We start from the raw sequence: 19,302 nt of genomic DNA on the forward strand, positions 1-19,302 counted from the left end.
CCCTATATACATTTCTGGAGAGAGCAAAATATGTCCCAAGAGCGATTTTTGCAGTTTTCGTTTTCAAAACTCGACCAGAGGCCGCTGTGTATAGTTTTTCAGATCTCAAATTTCTCTCACGAGTGCGATTCGCGCCTGCTGTTCTTACCTAAATCCACCAGAGGTGTCGACTGACTGAATGACCAACTGATCAATCCCCTTACCCTCCCGCTTCCTTAACCCTTAAAGACCTAGAGGTATTTTGTGGGCACCTAATGGGCCTATATTATTATTTTTTTTTTAAAGCAGTTTTATTTTTATTTTAGCAGTCAGCCTCAAGTGTCATATATCATTTTAAACAGGAGAACCTGAAGTTTCAATCTGTATCATTTAAAGGTCCAGTCTAAAATATTTTTTGGTCCAAAAACATATGAACAGACAGAAAATATTCCAGAATTTTCCAGAAACGATTTTTAAAAAAAGTGGCATTTTCTAGTTATTTCAAACAAAACCTTATGAAGTTTGTTTTTCTTTCTTTAGAAATACATGCTATGATGTTTTATACTTCCAAAATAAATTTTGTCTACATCCACAATTCCCTGAGCAAGTTATAGCATTTTATTTCAATGTTATTCCAAGGCGTTTTTCTATGGGGGAAAAAATGCATTTATTTACTGACAATGTATTTGCCCAAAAGTTCTGGGAATGAACTAAACAGAAAAAAAAATGTTACAAAATAATAGAACAGTGAAGCAAATTTGACTTTTTCCAAATAATATATTTTCAGTTACTATAAACAACACCACTTACAATGAACAAATAAAAAAAATAAGAAAATAATAAATAATGTGTCAAAGTCCAAATAAACATGGTGCAAATCCTCAGTAAAAAAAATAGATATAAATATTTACTATACTATAAATAGTTACATAACGAAACTAGATTCAATATGGAACATCCTTAGGTTTTATGTGCCAGCATGGATATGGTTGTTTGTGGATTTGGATATGGTTGTCTGCAATGCAGACAAACAGCTGCACCTTCATTTGCGTCTTTTGAAAACAGCAAGAGCAGCAGTTCGTCTTTGCTGTGTCACTGTTTTGTCATGTTTCTGTGCAGCTGTGCATGCAAAAGTACTTATTATGAGAATTATTTCATGCAAAACTTTTTTTTTGCGTTTTATTTAGCCGCGCATAAATGTATGCCTATCTCTCATTCCGTGTTGTTCAAAAAGCTCGTGTTGGTCCACAAACAAAAGCGAAACCTATGCTTATTGGTTGTGATATAGCGAGTTTGAACCAATCTGGGCATGGAGGAGGGACAATGCATCAATGTATGATGTCTGGTTTGTCCGGAGACACAGTGACGAGCGTTTCTTTGTCAAATCAGCGTTGTCAAATTTTGATGACGTAACCGCACTGATTCCGGAGCCTCTGAAAGTCCGCAATGTTATGTGATACAGCACTGGAAAGCTGAGACTCTCTTCTTTATGCCAATCTTTGAATTGTATGAATCGGATCAGCGGATCAAAAGTTATTAAACATTTAAGAGCAATACTTATTTTTAGCCGCGGGCGGCTGTCTCGGTCTTTAAGGGTTAAACCCAACCACAGTGTTTTAAAAAGCAATCCAGAAAAGGAAAAGAACCCTGATTTTTACCTTGTTTTCAGATTTTACCACATTCTCACCCTGTTATTTACTTGTTTATTTATTTATTTATTTTACTTTTGTTTTTGTCTTACCTGCTTTCTGGAACTGTTCTTCATCGGACTCAAACCCCCTCATTACGGTCAACTCCACTCTGCGTCTGAAGTCCACCGACTGACATGACGATCCAGCAATGTGAGATACACTATAATGTCACATTTTATAGAAATTGTCACAACTCAGAGAGGAAAAAGTTCAGAATTGCATTGTATAAACATCATTTTGAGGGAAAAAGTCATAATTCTGAGCCTGAAATGCTGACTTTTTTCCCATCACATTTTAAAAATTAATTATTTAACTTAAACTTAATAAACTTTATTTTTTATGATCAAAAATTCATAATTTTTTACCCTATTCACCTGCAGTGTCTCGCCTTAATCATTTTAGTATCCAGCATCAAGACGAGGCTCAGCAAAGCACTGCCACTGCACTGTATATTTTACATAAGTTTGTCCATACTGTATGTGCTGAAACTGGTTACGGTAGTTTATTAACTTCTCCTTCTGCAAAAATATAGAAGTGGAAATTAATCTGCGCTGGCCTGCGCTGTGGCTTGGGAAAAAGTGCATATGCCACAGTTTGCAGAAGCTGGCATGAAGCTGCTTCGTTTCCAGGAGGTTTCTCGTGAAATAAATGCTGCAAAACCTCCATGAGAAAGTCCAGATTCAGTCGTGTTGACCACACAGGGATTTGGGGATTACGTCTTGATTACCATGTTTCAAACATCATCTTGTGGTGGAGAACGACATTAATCAGACTGGAGAAATAACACATTTAGAGACAACAAGACAGCCTTGGCAGGAGAGGCATTGAAAAGAAAGGCAAAAGGAGGCCCACATGGAGCTGTTTAATGTGCAGGAGTGCTGAGGCAGATATTCTTATACGGTATACTTAGGGTGTCATTTTACCATACAGCCAATATGGAGGAGCTGTGGATGCTTGTTAAAAACAGTTTAAAAGTTTTTTGAAACTTAATAATATGACAATTTTGACTTTTTTTAATAAAGAGATAGAAATTCAGAATTTCAAGCAGATGAGATACACTATATTCTCATGCTTTAAAGAAATGGTCACAATGAGTAGAACTGGGAGATATATAACTAAATTGTGAGAAAAAAGGTCATAATTCTGAGCTGGATGGGACATGATGGTGGGGAAAAAATAGTTGGAAGAAAAAAAATGTATATAAAATTATATATATATATATGTAAAATTTTTTTAAAAAGTTTTTGCGATTCCTCTCAAAGATGTTTTGCGTTTCCTCGCGAAACTGTTGTTTGACAAATACTTCCTGTTCACTTCATACTGTACATTTCAAATCTCCCATTTTTGCCAGAATTCTCTCGTATTTTACTATTCTATCCTGCTATCATCCGATCATTAAGTATTTTTCCATCTTTCTCCAATATTTTTAAACTTGAAAGCACGTTGAAGTGAATATAAAAATGTCTGCATTCACTTTTTTCTATTAAAGCTGTGCGTCGATCATCGCCCATCATATGCAACCTGTGAATCAGTGAACGCATGTATGAGCACTTTCTGATGGACGTGCTCCGAATGATAAACTGATGCAAGATCGGCTTATACACACAATTTAAAGAGAAGCTAAAGTGCAGGACACTTTGGGATTCGGGAAGCACACAAATACACTTAATTATTTGTAAACATGTCCATCCTGCGTGTTTTATTTTAAAAACAACTAATTTTCTCTTAATTAAGCATAGTAATCGAATGCTTTCATTATAGATCTTTGCGTTCATAAATTGACACCTCTATTGTCAAACAAAACAAAGCGAGAGATTCATTTGCTGCTCTTCTCTTGTTTGATAACAAATGTGTCACTTTAAATGGCATGTACAGAATCTGGTCTGGGATCAGTTTATCATAAGTAGTGCGTCTGACAATCAGAGCTTATGTATTCACTGATTCAGAGGTTGCATATGACGACGATTGACGCACAGATTTAAAGGAAAGAAAGTAAATGCAGACATTTTTATACTCATTTCAATATCCGTTCAAGATTCAAAATATGGGAGAAATATGGAAAAATACTTAATGATAGGATGATATCGGGGATAGAAAGGCAAAATATGGGAGAATCCCAGCAAAAGCGGGAGGGTTGACATGTATATATTGAACAGGAAGTGTTTGTGGAACAACAATTCTGTGAGGGAATGCAGAACAACTTAGCAAAATACAAAAACTTAAAAAAAATATATATATATATTTAGTTTTTTCTCCCATGCACCCAGTTTTTTTTTTCTTCTTCCACCCATTTTTCCCCACAATCACGTGCCTTCCGGGTCTCCATAAAATAGAGATTTAAAAAAAATATATATTAAATTTATTCTAATATTTGAACATCTTGTTTTTCCCTAAAAAGTGGTTAGTGACATAAAAGAGTGAGTAAACCCACTGTTACATGAAACTGTTGATTTCTAATTAGGCAAAACGTTAATAAACTTAAACAACACATTTTTTTTAACTTACTTTTATAAAATAATTTAAAAACTTTAAAAGTAAGTTTTTTTTACAGTGTAGCACTGCAACATTTTTCTCAATGTTGTGAGTTTATAATTCTAAGAAAATGGAAAATTGTGAGATATACACTTATGTTGATGATACAACTTATTGACCAATGTTGCTGGCCAATTTTGTGGAGCTATGTATGTTGCTGGGCTATTTTTCTATTAAGACTGGGCAACAGTATTGTATCTGTAGCCCATTGCCCTAATTAGTTACCCTGTGTCTTACCTGGTTGCCCATTTATAGCGTCATTTCCTAAAATTGCCGTTCAACATTTCTCAAACGGTTGCCCTGTGTATCATCAGCATTAGAATGGCAAGACATAAATTCTCTTAAGTACTTACTTACTCCCAGGGGCATTTATATTGAAGTTGATATTTAGCAGCACCATATTGGGGTTTCGTAACATCTAGTTTTTATGAGGTGGGTTGTTAGCCCAACGCTCAACCCCTACTGCTCAACCTGGAGGACCAGGACATACACACAAACACTACAGGCAATTTAGCTTACCCAACTCACCTACAGCACATGTCTTTGGACTGTGGGGGAAACTGGAGCGCCCTGAGGAGACGCATGCCAACACAGGGAGAACATGCAAAATCCCAGTCGAGGCTAGAACCAGCGACCTTTTTGCTATGATGTGACAGCGTTACTCCTTGCACCACTGTGTAACCCTTATTAATAATTAGTATTTTAAAATTTGGGGGGTATAATTACTCATAAATGCAAATTGAAAAAAAGAACAATTTTCATTATAGATAATAATAAATATTAAATAAATAAATAAACAGATTAATTCTGTTGTTAAAGTTACTAAGCATCAAATATTAGGATATGCATATATTATATAACAAATTATATATAAACATATACAATTTTATAAAGCATTAAAATAAATTATATATATACATACTATATAATATGCATCACAATATGTATTTGATTAGATATTTTAGTTATCATTTTGTGTTATTAATAAAATAAACTTATGGAAATATATTTTTTATCAAAACATATTACATTGATAATATATATAAATAAATACCTTTGCGAGCAGACTAGTTTTTGTTGTTGTGTTCTTTACGTCCACAAACACAAGCTTCTTTCCTGCTTCTGGTTGCTAAGCGACTCTTTCTGCTTCCTCTTAGGACTGTGGCTCATTTCCGGATGTCGGTGCAAAAATAGCCAGACCCTCTGCACCCGTCCATGTTGTTTCTTCCTCTCTGCACTCCACGACATCCATCAAGCTTGTTCCTGGGCTTCCTATCTCTTCCTGCGGCTGACACGAGACAAGAGCAGGGTGACTGGACTGCTGTTTGACCCCTTCTGATTTTACCTGCTGCTTCCTATCGAAACTTCAGTCTGCAGTCACCTGTTGAGGAAAGTTTTATTCATAACAAGGTTTGCTCTTCTGTGTGATGCAATTGTTCTTTAAAGTAGTTTCTTTCTGCTAGAGGATAAAAAAATAATTTTAATAATTCAATTATGTAATTTTAGAAAGATATAAACCCACAATTGCAAGACAGAAACACGTATTAAAGATTTAAAATTATTAAAGTAGTTTTTTTTTCTCAAAATCTTTTTTAAAAATCCAAAAAATAAATAAAAATTGCAAGATAAAAACTCTGAATTCTTAGCTATTTTTCATAATATTATTCTCAAATTCTGCCTTTATACACACACACACACACACACACACACACACACACACACACACACACACACACACACACACACACACACACACAAACACACACACACACACACACACACACACACACACACACACACACACACACACACACACACACACACACACACACACACATATATATATATATATATATATATATATATATACAAACACTTTTTAGAACAATTATGCATTAAATTATTAAATTATTAATCTGAACTACACATGTATTTCTCAAGCACAAGTTTGCCTCTCTCAATTCAATTAGTTTTTTTTTTTTTTTTTTTTTTGAAAATTGTGAAATAGAAGCAAGTTATAAACCATTAATTGCAAGGTACAAACTCCTACTAAAGGTATAAGAATATCAGAATTTTCATTATTTTTGCATTTTTTTTCATCTCGGATATTCTGTATTGATTTGATTTTAAGAAATTTTGGGTTTATTTAATTTTCCTTAGCATTGTGTCTCTTCTCAACATTACAATGCTCGGAGTGTTGGGTTTATCTCTTACAATTGGTATACTTTTTTCCTGTCACTTGCAATTTTTTTTCTTTGTTGCATGATTATATAGCACACTGTGAGATAAAAACTAATGTAAAATGTGCTGGGAGAAAGAAAAAACATCCAAACTGTGACCTGTGACGTTTTTGTCAGTTTTTATAGTTTATATCTCACTATTGTTTTTAGTACTGAGACAGAATTCAGAATTCTCACAATTTGTCGTATTTCTTGCTTCTTGCAACAAATTTGTTTAATTCTTATATTATTCTTAGAATTGCGACTCTAATTCTTTTATAGGGTTTTTATAGTCTGTCTCGCAATGCTGATTTTATTTCTCACAATTCTAAACTTACATTTTACTATTCTTTTATTCCCAGAGTTGCGAAATAAAAACCTGCAATGCTAAAGTCATAAAGCTGGGAATTTTTTTATTGAATATGAATTTTGAAACGTTTTATCAGATGGCTTCGAGAAATTCTCTTTTTAAATGTTGTGAGTTATAACTTTTTCTTTTTAACGTTTATATCTTGCAGTTCTGGGTTGATATTTTACAATTCTAATCTTTTCTCTGAACTGCACAGTTTTCTATTTTCTAATATGAGTCCAACTGCAACCCAATACTGGGAAACACTCATACACTCTCATTTACATGCATACACATATGGCCAATTTCATCCATTCATTAATTTTCTTTTCGGCTTAGTCCCTTTATTCATCAGGGATCTCCACAGCAGAATGAACCGCCAAATTATCCAGCATATGTTTTACACAGCAGATGCCCTTCCATCTGCAATCCAACCCTGTGAAGCACCCATACACTCTCGCATTCACACACATACACTATGGACAATTTAGCATACCCAATTCACCTGCACTGCATGTTTTTGGACTGTGGGGGGAAAACGGAGCACCCGGAGGAAACCCACGCCAACAAGTGGAAAAAATGCAAACTCCACAAAGAAATGGCAACTGACCCAGCCGAGGCTCGATCCAGCAACCTTCTTGCTGTGAGGCGACAGTGCTGCCCACTGAGCCACCGTGTCACCCATATATAGTACCTACTGTTATACTTATTTAGGCCTTTTTAATTTTAAATTATATTATTTATTCATGTATAAAAACTAATGATAAAAATATACACTAATAAATATTTTAGTAGCCTTTCATTTCATTTTATCAATAATAAAAATGAAAGCATAATGTAGTTTTATGCTGAAAACAAAAATAAATGCTATTCTGCAGCTAAATACAAATATCAAAGTCCAACCACTGATCTCTGGTATAATTTTCAGCACAGGCTCATCATTGTGATCTCTGTCCATGATTAATATGGCGTCACCAAAAAAAAAGACCTTCCCTTTCCATAATTGGCTGCAAATGATATACATCAAATTCACTTTCTACATAGGTGGCACTTAAAAATGCGCTCTTTACACCGATGTAGTAAATCTTCATTCCGACGTCCTCCTAAAAATACCGCCCTTTTTTCATCTCTTTTCCGTGTGGTCCGCCGTAATCGTTTTCAGCTAATATCACACCCGAAACCTGCCTCAGTTAAACAGTCCGAGTTTTAGGGTCAGACTTTGGGACGGTTTCAACATCAACACTCGTTCCTGGACGTCCCGAAAGGCTTTATTTAAACTCTTGCCCACCTCCAGCGTCCTGTGTTTTCGGCCCGTCTGTAAGTGTCGGTTGACCGCAGTGTTTTCCCACATTTCCTCGAGTTTGACGAGGAAGGCGCTTGTTCAACATGTTTCCCGCCTCAAACCTCCCACGTGTCGAGCGAGCGGTGACATCACTTGATTTAAGAGAGCTGCGCCGCTGATTGCAAACAGACGCTCTGCTGCAGGAAAGCTGAGCTCACGGTGGCCATTTTTAATGCTTGATAAACTGTTGACTCTGTTAAAAGTCATTGAGGGAGTTTTTATAGTGAGCATGATATCACAGTATTTAGTGTTTATGACAGTGTTTAATGGATAACTTTATTCTGATTTCTGAATGATTTGAGAGTAACTAAAATAGTTTGGTACCTTTCAAGCAAACTCATTGTTATTCATCTATATTGGGCTATAATGTTATGAATAGTAATGGTAGCCTACATGATAATACAATTGTATTATTATTTCTATTATTGAAAGCTTATTATTGAAATATGAATTAATATTAAATACAAATAATATTTTTTTTTACAATTTAACATTCAAATTATTTCATTATAGTTAAGATCATTTGTGTAATATTATTACATAATTCAAATGTATATTATATATTTTTATGCAAATAATTTTACTAATTATAGCTTATATTAACTTATAATATAATCTTTATAATAATATATAAGTTTAACATTTAATATAAATCAATATTTAAAAACATATTTTTAAACATAATTTAAAATAAAATAATTAGAGATCTAAACGTAATATAAATATAATGTACAATCCCAAATCAGAAAAAGTTAATTATGTAAAATGCTAATTAAAAAGACAGTAGAGATTTCCAAATGTATTTTGCAGACAATATGAACACAAAATATTTCACTTTTTGTTCTGGTCAACTTTACATTTGTAAATATACATTCTTTCCTGCCATTCAGACCTGCAAAACGTTGGGACGTTGGGAACAGTTTAGGGCTAGTAATCAGGCAAATAATGATGTAATTTGAAACAGGTGATGTCAACAGGTGAATGTAATTATGATTTAGTACAAAAGCAGCATCCAAGAAAGGTCTAGTCCTTTGGGAGCAAAGATGGGCCGAGGATCGCCAGTTGGCCAACAAATAAGTGAGAAAATGATTGAAATGTTTAAAAACAATGTTCCTCAAAGAAGGATTGGATTGACATTTGGATATTTCACCTTCAACAGTGCATATCAAGAGGAATTTCAGTGCATAAAGGACAAATGCACAAGCCTAAGCTGAACTACCGTAATCCTTGATCCCTCAGGTGGCACTGCATCAAGAATCCTCATTCATTTATAATCAATATCACAATATGGGCTTACAACTACTTTGGCAAACCTTTGTCAAGTACCACAATATGTAGTTACATCCACAAATGCCAGTGAAAACTGCACTGTGCCAAAAGGAAGCCCTATGTTAACAGTGTCCAGAAGGCCTCTCAACTTCTCTGGGCTCGGAGGTGTATGAAAAGGATCATCACACAGTCGAACTGTGTCCTGGGTTTAGGAGAATCAGTATTTCAGGTATTTTTTGGTGAGGGAAATGGACACTGTGCACTCTGAACCAAACAAGAAAAGGATCATTCAGACTGTTTCTAGCAACAAGTTTAAAAGCCAGGGTCTGTCATGATGTTGGGTTGTGTCAGTGCCCTTGGCAAAGTTAACGTGCACTTCTGTGATGGCACCCTTAATGCTGAAAAGTACACGACGGACGGGACGGCCATGTATATTTCATCAAGACAATGCAAAATCACATTCTGCACACAATACAAAGTCCTGGATGCAGAGGAAGAGGATACAAGTACTTGACTGGCCTGTCTGTGAATGTGTAGTGCATTTTGAAGCACAAAATGCTACAACGAAGACCCTGTACTGTTGCCCACCTTAAGACTTGCTTGCAGGAAGAATGGGACAAAATTGCACTTGAAACACTTCATCACTTGGTGTCTTCAGTCCATAAATGTCTTTTAAGTGTTGTGCGAAGGAATGGCAACATTACCAAGGGGTGAATGCTTTACTGTTCCAACTTTTTATGAAATGTGTTGCAATTAACCAAAATTGTACTACGTGTCTATTGTCTGCAGTGAAAGTCTTTATTTGCGTTTTCCATACTGTCCCAACATTTTCTGATTTGAGGTTGTACTATATTAGATAACGTGTGTGTGTGTGTGTGTGTGTGTGTGTATGTATGTGTACTTTTTTCTCAGAATTATAAGTAATTATTATTATATATGTCATTATTTAAGGGACTAAGCCAGAAAGAAAATTATTGAATGAATGTAATTATTAAAAAAATATTATATTTAAATTATTTTTATTATATATTATTTATTATTAGTTATGCATAATTGTTAAATTATATTCTTCTTTTACTTCTTCTTCTTCTTCTTCTTCTTCTTCTTATTGTTATAAAAGCTGTATTTATATATATATATATATATATATATATATATATATATATATATATATATATATATATATATATATATGTATAATTTGTTATATGCATATACACAATGTAATTATGTAATAAGTACATATTAATTATTACATTTATGTTATTATAACGTTTACACTATTATTATTATTATTATTATTATTATTAATAATAATAATAATAATTCATTCATTTACTTTTCGGCTTAGTCCCTTTATTAATCCGGGGTCGCCACAGTGGAATGAACCGCCAACTTATCCAGCACAGAGCACACGTTTTACGCAGTGGATGCCCTTCCAGCTGCAACCCATATCTGGGAAACATCCATACACACTCATTATCATACACTACGAACAAGCTTACCCAATTTACCTGTATGACATGTCTTTGGACTTGTGGGGGAAATCGGAGCACATGGAGGAAACCCACATGAACGCAGGGAGAACATGCAAACTTCACACAGAAACGTCAACTGACCCAGTCGAGGCTCGAACCAGCGACGTTCTTGCTGTGAGTCGACAGCACTACGTACTGCGCCACCTCGTTGTCTGTATAATAATAATAATAATAATAATAATAATAATAATTATTATTATTATTATTATTATTATTATATAAATTGCACAATAATAACATTTTTGTAATGTGTAGCATGTAATTATGGCCTTTATAAATAATAATAACAACAGTTAGATTTAGTTAAACAAGCCTACTTATACCTATTATTATGCACAGTAACAGTCGTAATGTAATTTACAGTCTTGCCTCTGTCTTCTCTGTAAAGGCCACAATTACAGCGGTGTGTCGTGATGATGAATGCTGAAAGTGTTGCAGCATCTTGATTGGGTTGTTGCCGTAGAGATTAAACTGAGGCGAGTTGTTTCGCTGTCTGTCAGTCCCGTTATTACAACAGTGCCACACAATGAGGCCTGACCTTCAGCACATCACAATAATACATCTGTCTCACAGTACATCTGTGCATTACAACAGCGTCTTTCCACCTGAGCATCTGCGCCAACACTCTCCTCACTGCGCGTGCGCGACGCCTCGTGGTAAACGTGTCGCGGGTGCATGATAATGCAGCCCGATTGATTTGCTTACTTTTCTTTCTTCGGCGAGCATTATACCAATTGATTTTAATGCCGCTATTCATTACGCCGACCTCCATGACGCGGGTTCAGGCGTGTTTGTTTTATTTGGGGCAAAGGATCAAATCATTCATAAATACTTTAGCACGTTTACTGTAAGACAAATATGGTTATTGATTTGGTGCCATTATTACAGTCGAAAGCCCAGATGAGGCTGTAACAAACGGAAGCTGCTTGGCCTGAGGAGCTCAGCTCAGATGTAGCTGGAAAATACTATAAAAATGCTTAACAGACTGCAGATATTAAAGATCATTACATCACAGAAGAACAAAAACCGTAGGCCTTTGTGCCTCATAAAAGATACTGTACTCAATGTAGCTAAACACACAGAAATTATAACATGATTAAACATTAATACATACATTTTTTTAACAGATCAAATAGCCTATAATGTTTATACACACACACACACACACACACACACACACACACACACACACACACACACACCGGCCACTTTATTAGGTACACACACACACACACACACACACACACACACACACACACACACACTGGCCACTCTATTAGGTACACCGTACCAGTACTGGGTTGGACCCCTTTTCCCTTCAGAACTGCCTTAATCCTTTGTGGCATAGATTTGACAAGGTACTGGAAATATTTCTGAGATTTTGGTCCATATTGACATAGAATCACTCAGTTGCCGCAGATTTGGAGGTTGCACGTCCATGATGCAAATCTCCTGTTCCACCATATCCCATAGGTGCTCTATTGGATTGCGATCTGGTGACTGTGGAGGCTATTTGAGTACAGTGTTGTCATGTTAAGGAAATCAATTTTAGATGATTCATGCTTTATGACATGGCATGTTATCCTGATGTAAATAGCCATTAGAAAATCTGTACACTGTGGTCATAAAGGGGTTGACATGGTCTGCAACAATACTCAGGTAAGCAATTGTGTTGTTGACACAATGCTCAGTTGGTACTAATAGGCCCAAAGTGTGCCAAGAAAATATCACCCACACCACTACACTACCACCACCAGCCTGATCTATTGACACAAGGCAGGATGGATCCATGCTTCCATGTTATTGATGCCAAATTCTGACAATACCATCTGAATGTCGCAGCAGAAAGCATCAAAAGATTCATCAGATCAGGCAACATTTTTCCAATTTTCTATTGTCCAATTTTGGTGAGTCTCAGCGAATTGTAGCCTCAGTTTCCTCTTCTTAGCTGACAGGAGTAGCACCCGGTGTGGTCTTCTGCTGCTGTAGCCCATCTGCCTCAAGGTTGGACGTGTTGTGTGTTTAGAGATGCTCTTCTGTATACCTCGGTTGTAAGGAGTGCTTATTTGAGTTATTGTTGCGTTTTTATCAGCTCAAACCAGTCTGGCCATTATCCTCTGACCTGTGGCATCAACAAAGCATTTTCACCCACTGAATTGCCACTTTTTTCTCTTTTTCGGACGATTCTTTGTAAGCCCCAGAGATGGTTGTGCGTGAAAATCCCAGTAGATCAGCAGTTTCTGAATTACTCAGACTATCCTATCTGGCACCAAGAACCATGACACATTCAAAGTCACTTAAATTAGCTTTCTTCCACATTCTAATGCTCGGTTTGAACTGCAGCAGATCGTCTGGACCATGTCTACATGCCTAAATGCATTGAGCTGCTGCCATGTGATTGGCTGATTAAATATTTGCATTACAAGCAGTTGGACAGGTGTACCTAATAAAGTGGCCAATGAGTGTATGTATATTTAAAATAACTTATATATTTAAACAGATTATATCCTGTCAGTTTTAGTTAAAATAATAAATATAGCAACAATGAAAAAACATTATTGCGATGATGACATTTTTATTGTGAGTCAGCGCATGTAGCAAATGTAGTGCAATTTATTGTTATCTTTCAATAAAATAGCTAAATTAATAAAATGTTGTATATTATATTATATTATATTATATTATATTATATTATATTATATTATATTATATTATATTATATTATATTATATTAAGTTATTAATATATTATATTATATTATATTAAGTTATTAATATATTATATTATATTAAGTTTCAATTAAAACACAAGTTGTAGTAACATCTGTACATCTAAATTGCATCAAAATAGTCTGAATACGCCTGCGGTCAAGTAGGCCTTGAGCACAAATGACTAAAACATGCCCTAACTAATAATTCTTCATTTTTCTTGTCTCTTATTGTTCTTGCACAAAAGATGTCCCTGAAACAAAGGCAGGTATGGATCCCCATGTCTCCGGCTCGACCCGGGACAGATTTTGGCGAAGCAGCAGAAAAGAGTGACCTCATTTTTTTGTGCTGCTTAGATGGGCAGTCCTACAGTGACCCAGACGGCCCTCGCCGCTGCTCTCTGGAGAAGTCAGCACTTCAGACGAACAACAGTAATTGTGGATTAACCATCAAAAAAGCTCTTTTTTTCTTTCTTGGCGTACAGATATACCTGCAAAACTTGAAGTGGTTGAGCGACCAAGTCACAGCAGAATGCCATCTTCAAAACTGAAAATCAACGCAAAATGCATTGAAGCTATAACTCCAAGACTTCTCAGGGTGGTCACCATTAACTCAAAGTATTTTCCAACCAGGGTTTATGAGTAGAAGTGGACCGTGCCCAAGGAAAGGCAAGATTTTTTAGATGTGGCGAGACGGACAAGCCAAACCTCTCGCTCTTTGATTCCTGATTACAAATGCACTCAAGCTTGTGAAACAGAAGCACGTTTATAGAAATAATATACTTCATAAAATGCATATCATTGATGGCGACTGGGCAATAACTGTGTTTTATTTACAATAAAGCACTGCTATGTCTGTGTATGCAGAGAAGGATGTAAGTTCATATTTAAGCCCAATACATCCAGGCCTACTGTGTGCTACTAAAGCCAGAGTTTTTAAGTAATATTTAATAGTGATTGATATTGAATGAGTTGGAGAAGGTAAAATGGTAAATAAAGGCAGAGATTAGTTTTGTTTATTTTTATTTACTATTAAATCTATTTCCTCTTATGTCAGACGGATAAATCAGTAATAAAAAAAACTATTATCATATGAAATCAATATCAACAAAATCCTTTTTTTTTTATTTATACATGTAGCAATAGCTCACCCAAAATGAAAACACATTCACCATTTACTAACCCTGAAGTGATTCCAAAACAATATGAGCTTCTTTTTTGTGTTTTGAATACAAAAGAATTTCAGGCGTTCACACTAGATATTGTTTGATGCTATTAGCAGGTTTGGTAACCCTGAGCTTAAAGGATAATTGAGCCCAGGGCTCCCGTTTATGTTAGCATATTAGGGGGTCCGAGATCAGGTAGGTCTCAATCATATCACGTTCTCTTCTCGAAGTTTGTTTATAAAACAACACATATTTTGAAGAAATAAGCAGATTCACTCTCCGAACAAAAGATACAAAATCTCTCACTGGGGTGGTACTTTTTCAAAAGGTAATTTTTTTGTACCATACAGGTGGACATTAGTAATTTTAGGGTACAATTTTTGTACTGTTAAGGTTCAGTTTTGTAGCTATAAGGTACTTTGAGGTACACATTTGTACTATTTAATTACTAATATGTACCTTCAAGGACCTGTTAACAACAAAAATGTACCTTTTGAAAAGGTACTGCTCCAGTGACAGACCTTTATTTCTGAGAGTGTATGTTTCCATTCAAAGATGTGAATTAGACTTATACACAAAACTGAGCAGTGGCTTTTCGGAGGTGTGAAACCCCTTTTTGGGAGTGCAGATGCTCAAGACAGTTCTGAGAGGTATAATAATACTGAACTACATTGATGGCTGAGGGATTTTAGAATGACCGAAACAAGCATTTCTAGAGCTGGCATGTCAATTTGCCAATGATCATGATCCCATGATTATGCACATTTTTTCATATCGGATAAAAAGTTTGTCCTACTCAGTTGTCCTATGAGTTTGATAAAATATTTGCGCATCTTGGCATTTCCATTAAGCATATTTTATGCAATATTTCAGAATGCACATAAAAATATGTGGATGGAATAATATTGACATTTATAATAATAAAAAATTATATGGATGTGAATGGCTAAGAGTTTGCAGCATTCTTAAAATATCTCCTTTTGTGTTCAACAGAGGAAAGAAACTCAAACAAGTGGATGATGAATAAAATGACATAATTGTCATTTTTGGGTAATCTCTTATTACCCAATCGTACTATCTCTTTAAATAACACAATATTTAAAAAATGAAGATCTGAAGTAAACCCAAGAGTACTTTTTTATCAAGTCAATCCAAAAGCTGAGGATATTTTCTCTGGATCATCTGTTAGCTTCCTCATCCTGCAGGCAGAAGGTTGAGGTTTATGTGTTTTTGTGTGAACGCATTTGTCCCATTCAGGGCCCCGAGAGCAATCAGTCCGTCAACGGGGGGAAGGCGCAGGCTAATTTCCCTCCTCCCTCTCCCTCGGCCCGTTCATCTCCCAAGACGAATGCTTTGAGTAATAAGGATAATCAATACACTTTCTCGCTCTCTGCAGTCTCCTGCCGTTATTAGCAATTTGTCATTAGCCATCAGCTTTTCTTATCAGACATTAGCATCTTGTTTACAAGGCGTGCCAGACCTCCCCTGCGTCCCCTGTCAAGATTACCCACGGGCCACGCGAAACGCACACACGCGCTCCCCGAGGTGATGAATAGATACATCTCCTGCCTGACAGCTTACACATGCACACTCTTGACGTGATTTACCCCGAGAAAATTAATGAAGCAGTGACAAGAAGAACAACATGATGACAAGAGAGAGAAAAAGAGTTTTCTTGCCCTTGATTTCTCAAGAGTCTCGTACAAATGACACCTTTTCCTAATTAATTAATTGATGGCATGGGGGAAAAACTTTTCGAAGGGGTGGCTGAAGTTTTATTGGTATCCTCAGGGCCGAAAATGAACAATCGGCAAGTGCCAAATGTGAAAATCAATTCAGTTGGTGAACATATGAAACTTGCTCACCAGAGAAAAGCTGACTTCCGTAGTGTTTTTCTCCACTGTGAACATAAAAGCTATCCAATATCTTCTTTTGTGTTCAGTCAAAAAAAAAAAAAAAAAACTCATAAAGGTTTGAAACCACATGATGGAGAGTAAACGGTGAGTACATTTTCCTATTTTGGGTGAGCTATACTTTTAACCCTAACATTTACTTTAGGGTGTACAAAAATACAGAGCTCAGCATGTATGCCTAACTCACTTAGTTTGTCCACAAGGGGGCAGAACTTTTTTGGCCATTACTTACCCAGGTAGCAAAGAATTCTGGCCCAGATTTGGCATAAATTTGGCACAGCAGGCATTCATCCGGCAATGACATTAAGCATGTGTGCCCTATACATGGCCCTAGTTTGGCAGAGGTGGCACCATCTTCAAGGTGGCACACAATACTTGGGCCAGATGTAAACTGTAATATTTGGCCCAGATGTTAATAATTGATATGTGGGAAATCATGTAAGTTTGGCCTATCTTGACCCACATTTAAAATACATTTTTATTATTTTATTTTTAAAGAAAAAAAATTACCAATAAGGTGGCTATGAGAAAAAGGAAGCCCATAGCGTGCTTAAAACACAGTCATTCGTGGGTTTATCAATTCCATTGTAGTCGTGACACACCAACATGTCTGGCCCAGTTCAGGCTCAGTCATGGGTTTTTAACTTAGCTGACACTTGGCCCAGAAATGGTCCATGTTAGGCCCTTCCCTGGAAGCAAGACTTGGTCCCATCATGAACTGTAATTTACTGGGGCATGTGGGCAAAGCAATAGTGGATTGTGTGGGCCAGAGCTGGGCCAGAAATTTGCTATGTGGGTAACTATTGAAGAATTAACAGAAAAGATAGAACAAAAACAATAAACTAGGAAGGCACTGAATTTAAACTGAACATTGTTGGCATTCACGGTTTTGGATAAAGAGAAAAAATGCCCAAAAATATAAGTCAAAAAAAGTTAAAACCATGCAAAGGCCGTTTTAGCTTCGTCAACCAAAGAGCAAGAGCAAAGGAATGTGTGCGATCCACTTTCAAAGTTCAAAATAGCTCAAAATTCCGCTTTGTGGATATTACAGTAAAATCTGGTCAAATAATAGGCTGACAGGGCATTTTGTTCCTGCTGCTTGCAATATAGTGCAACTGTGCTGTCATGACAATCCTGGTCAAGTTATGTCTTTCGATTCTCTATGTCCTTATTTTATAGGATTGTGCTTTTTTTAATCAGTATGATTGATCTAGATTATTGAGTTACATACAAAAATTCCTACAAAATAATACTATTTACTGAGATAATAAAAATTATCATTACAAAGCATTTTCAGTACCAGTAACATCACTAGCTCCATTGAGTGCATTGTGTCTGACATTGCATCTCTATTGAGTTATTCACTTTCTACAACAATCTATTTAATGCACTACTTTGAATATGTTTCTTCAGCAAGTGTTAACAACATGCACAGTTTGATGTGTTGAGGTGCATTTTTTAATAGTATTTTCTTTAGTTTGTGTTAATGTGCATATTTACCATGTTTAAGTTCAGTTTTTAACATGTTTTTAGTGTGCATAGACATGCACAGTTTGACTGTGAAGGCAGCCATTTTTGATTGTAATCAAGCAGTTTGGCCATGTTGAAGTATATTTTTTAAAAATGCTTCTTTAGTAATGCAAATGATTGCATTGAGGTGGAATTTTATACAAAGTTACATATACCACATTCACATTTTTCGCAAGTAACGCATTATGTGAAAGCTAAAATTTGTCATTTTGAATGCATCCCTGATAAACGTGTGCTTTTTGATTTCTTCCTGGACACTCAGTCCACTCATCATACTTCAAATTTTGTGGGGTTGTTTGAAACCTGCGCAGTAGGCAGTGCTGTCACCTCACAGCAAGAAGGTCGCTCGGTGGCTGGTTCGAATCTCTGCTCAGTTGGCGTTTCTGTGTGGAGTTTGCATGTTCTCCCTGCGTTCGCGTGGGTTTCCTCCGGGTGCTCCGGTTTCCCCCACAGTCCAAAGACATGCGGTACAGGTGAATTGGGTAGGCTAAATTGTCCGTAGTGTATGAATGTGTGTATGAATGTGTGTGTGGATGTTTCCCAGAGATGTGTTGCAGCTGGAAGGGCATCCGCTGCGTAAAAAAAAAAAAAAAAACTTGCTGGATAAGTTGGCGGTTCATTCCACTGTGGCGACCCTGGATGAATAAAGGGACTAAGCTGACAAGAAAATAAATGAACGAATAAATGAATGTTTGAAACCTTTGTTTCAACTACTAATGATAAATTTAAACTAGCTTGGGAGGATAAACTTGGAACTGAGATATCAGAGGAACTATGGGACAAGTGCCTGATTGCAGTACGGTCCTGTTCGGTAAACAGTAAGAACCAGTTAATACAGTTCAAAGTTACTCATCGCCTGCACTACGTATAGCAAAACCAATTTACACATTTTTCCCCTCTATTTCACCTACAGTATGTGTGACAAGTGTAAAACTACAGAGAACACCACAGCTCGTGCATTTTGGTTTAGCTCATCTTTGTTAAATTTTTGGATATACATTTTTGATTTATACTTATACTGATTTATGGGCCTATAACGTTTCCCTCTAACCGGACACAGAGCTCGC

The 19,302-nt window shown here is 36.1% G+C and overlaps 1 long non-coding RNA gene across 15 annotated transcripts in view; it reads right to left on the reverse strand.

Moving 5' to 3' along the window:
• LOC141380326 (uncharacterized) overlaps window positions 1-19,302 on the reverse strand; it is a 54,282-nt gene that overhangs the window by 7,288 nt on the left and 27,692 nt on the right. For 4 of the 15 annotated variants that reach the window (XR_012398185.1, XR_012398178.1, XR_012398182.1 and 1 more), the window contains 3 exons: window positions 5,257-5,490; window positions 2,045-2,188; window positions 1,721-1,830 (listed from right to left, as the gene is read on the reverse strand). This is a non-coding gene — a long non-coding RNA (uncharacterized lncRNA). Of the gene's footprint in view, window positions 1-1,720; window positions 1,831-2,035; window positions 2,189-5,256; window positions 5,584-19,302 lie in introns of all 15 variants that reach the window. The other 11 variants (XR_012398181.1, XR_012398177.1, XR_012398180.1 and 8 more) reach the window with 5 other exon arrangements.

This window comes from Danio rerio, chromosome 22, assembly GCF_049306965.1.
Source record: "Danio rerio strain Tuebingen ecotype United States chromosome 22, GRCz12tu, whole genome shotgun sequence".
Taxonomy (NCBI): Eukaryota; Metazoa; Chordata; class Actinopteri; order Cypriniformes; family Danionidae; genus Danio; species Danio rerio.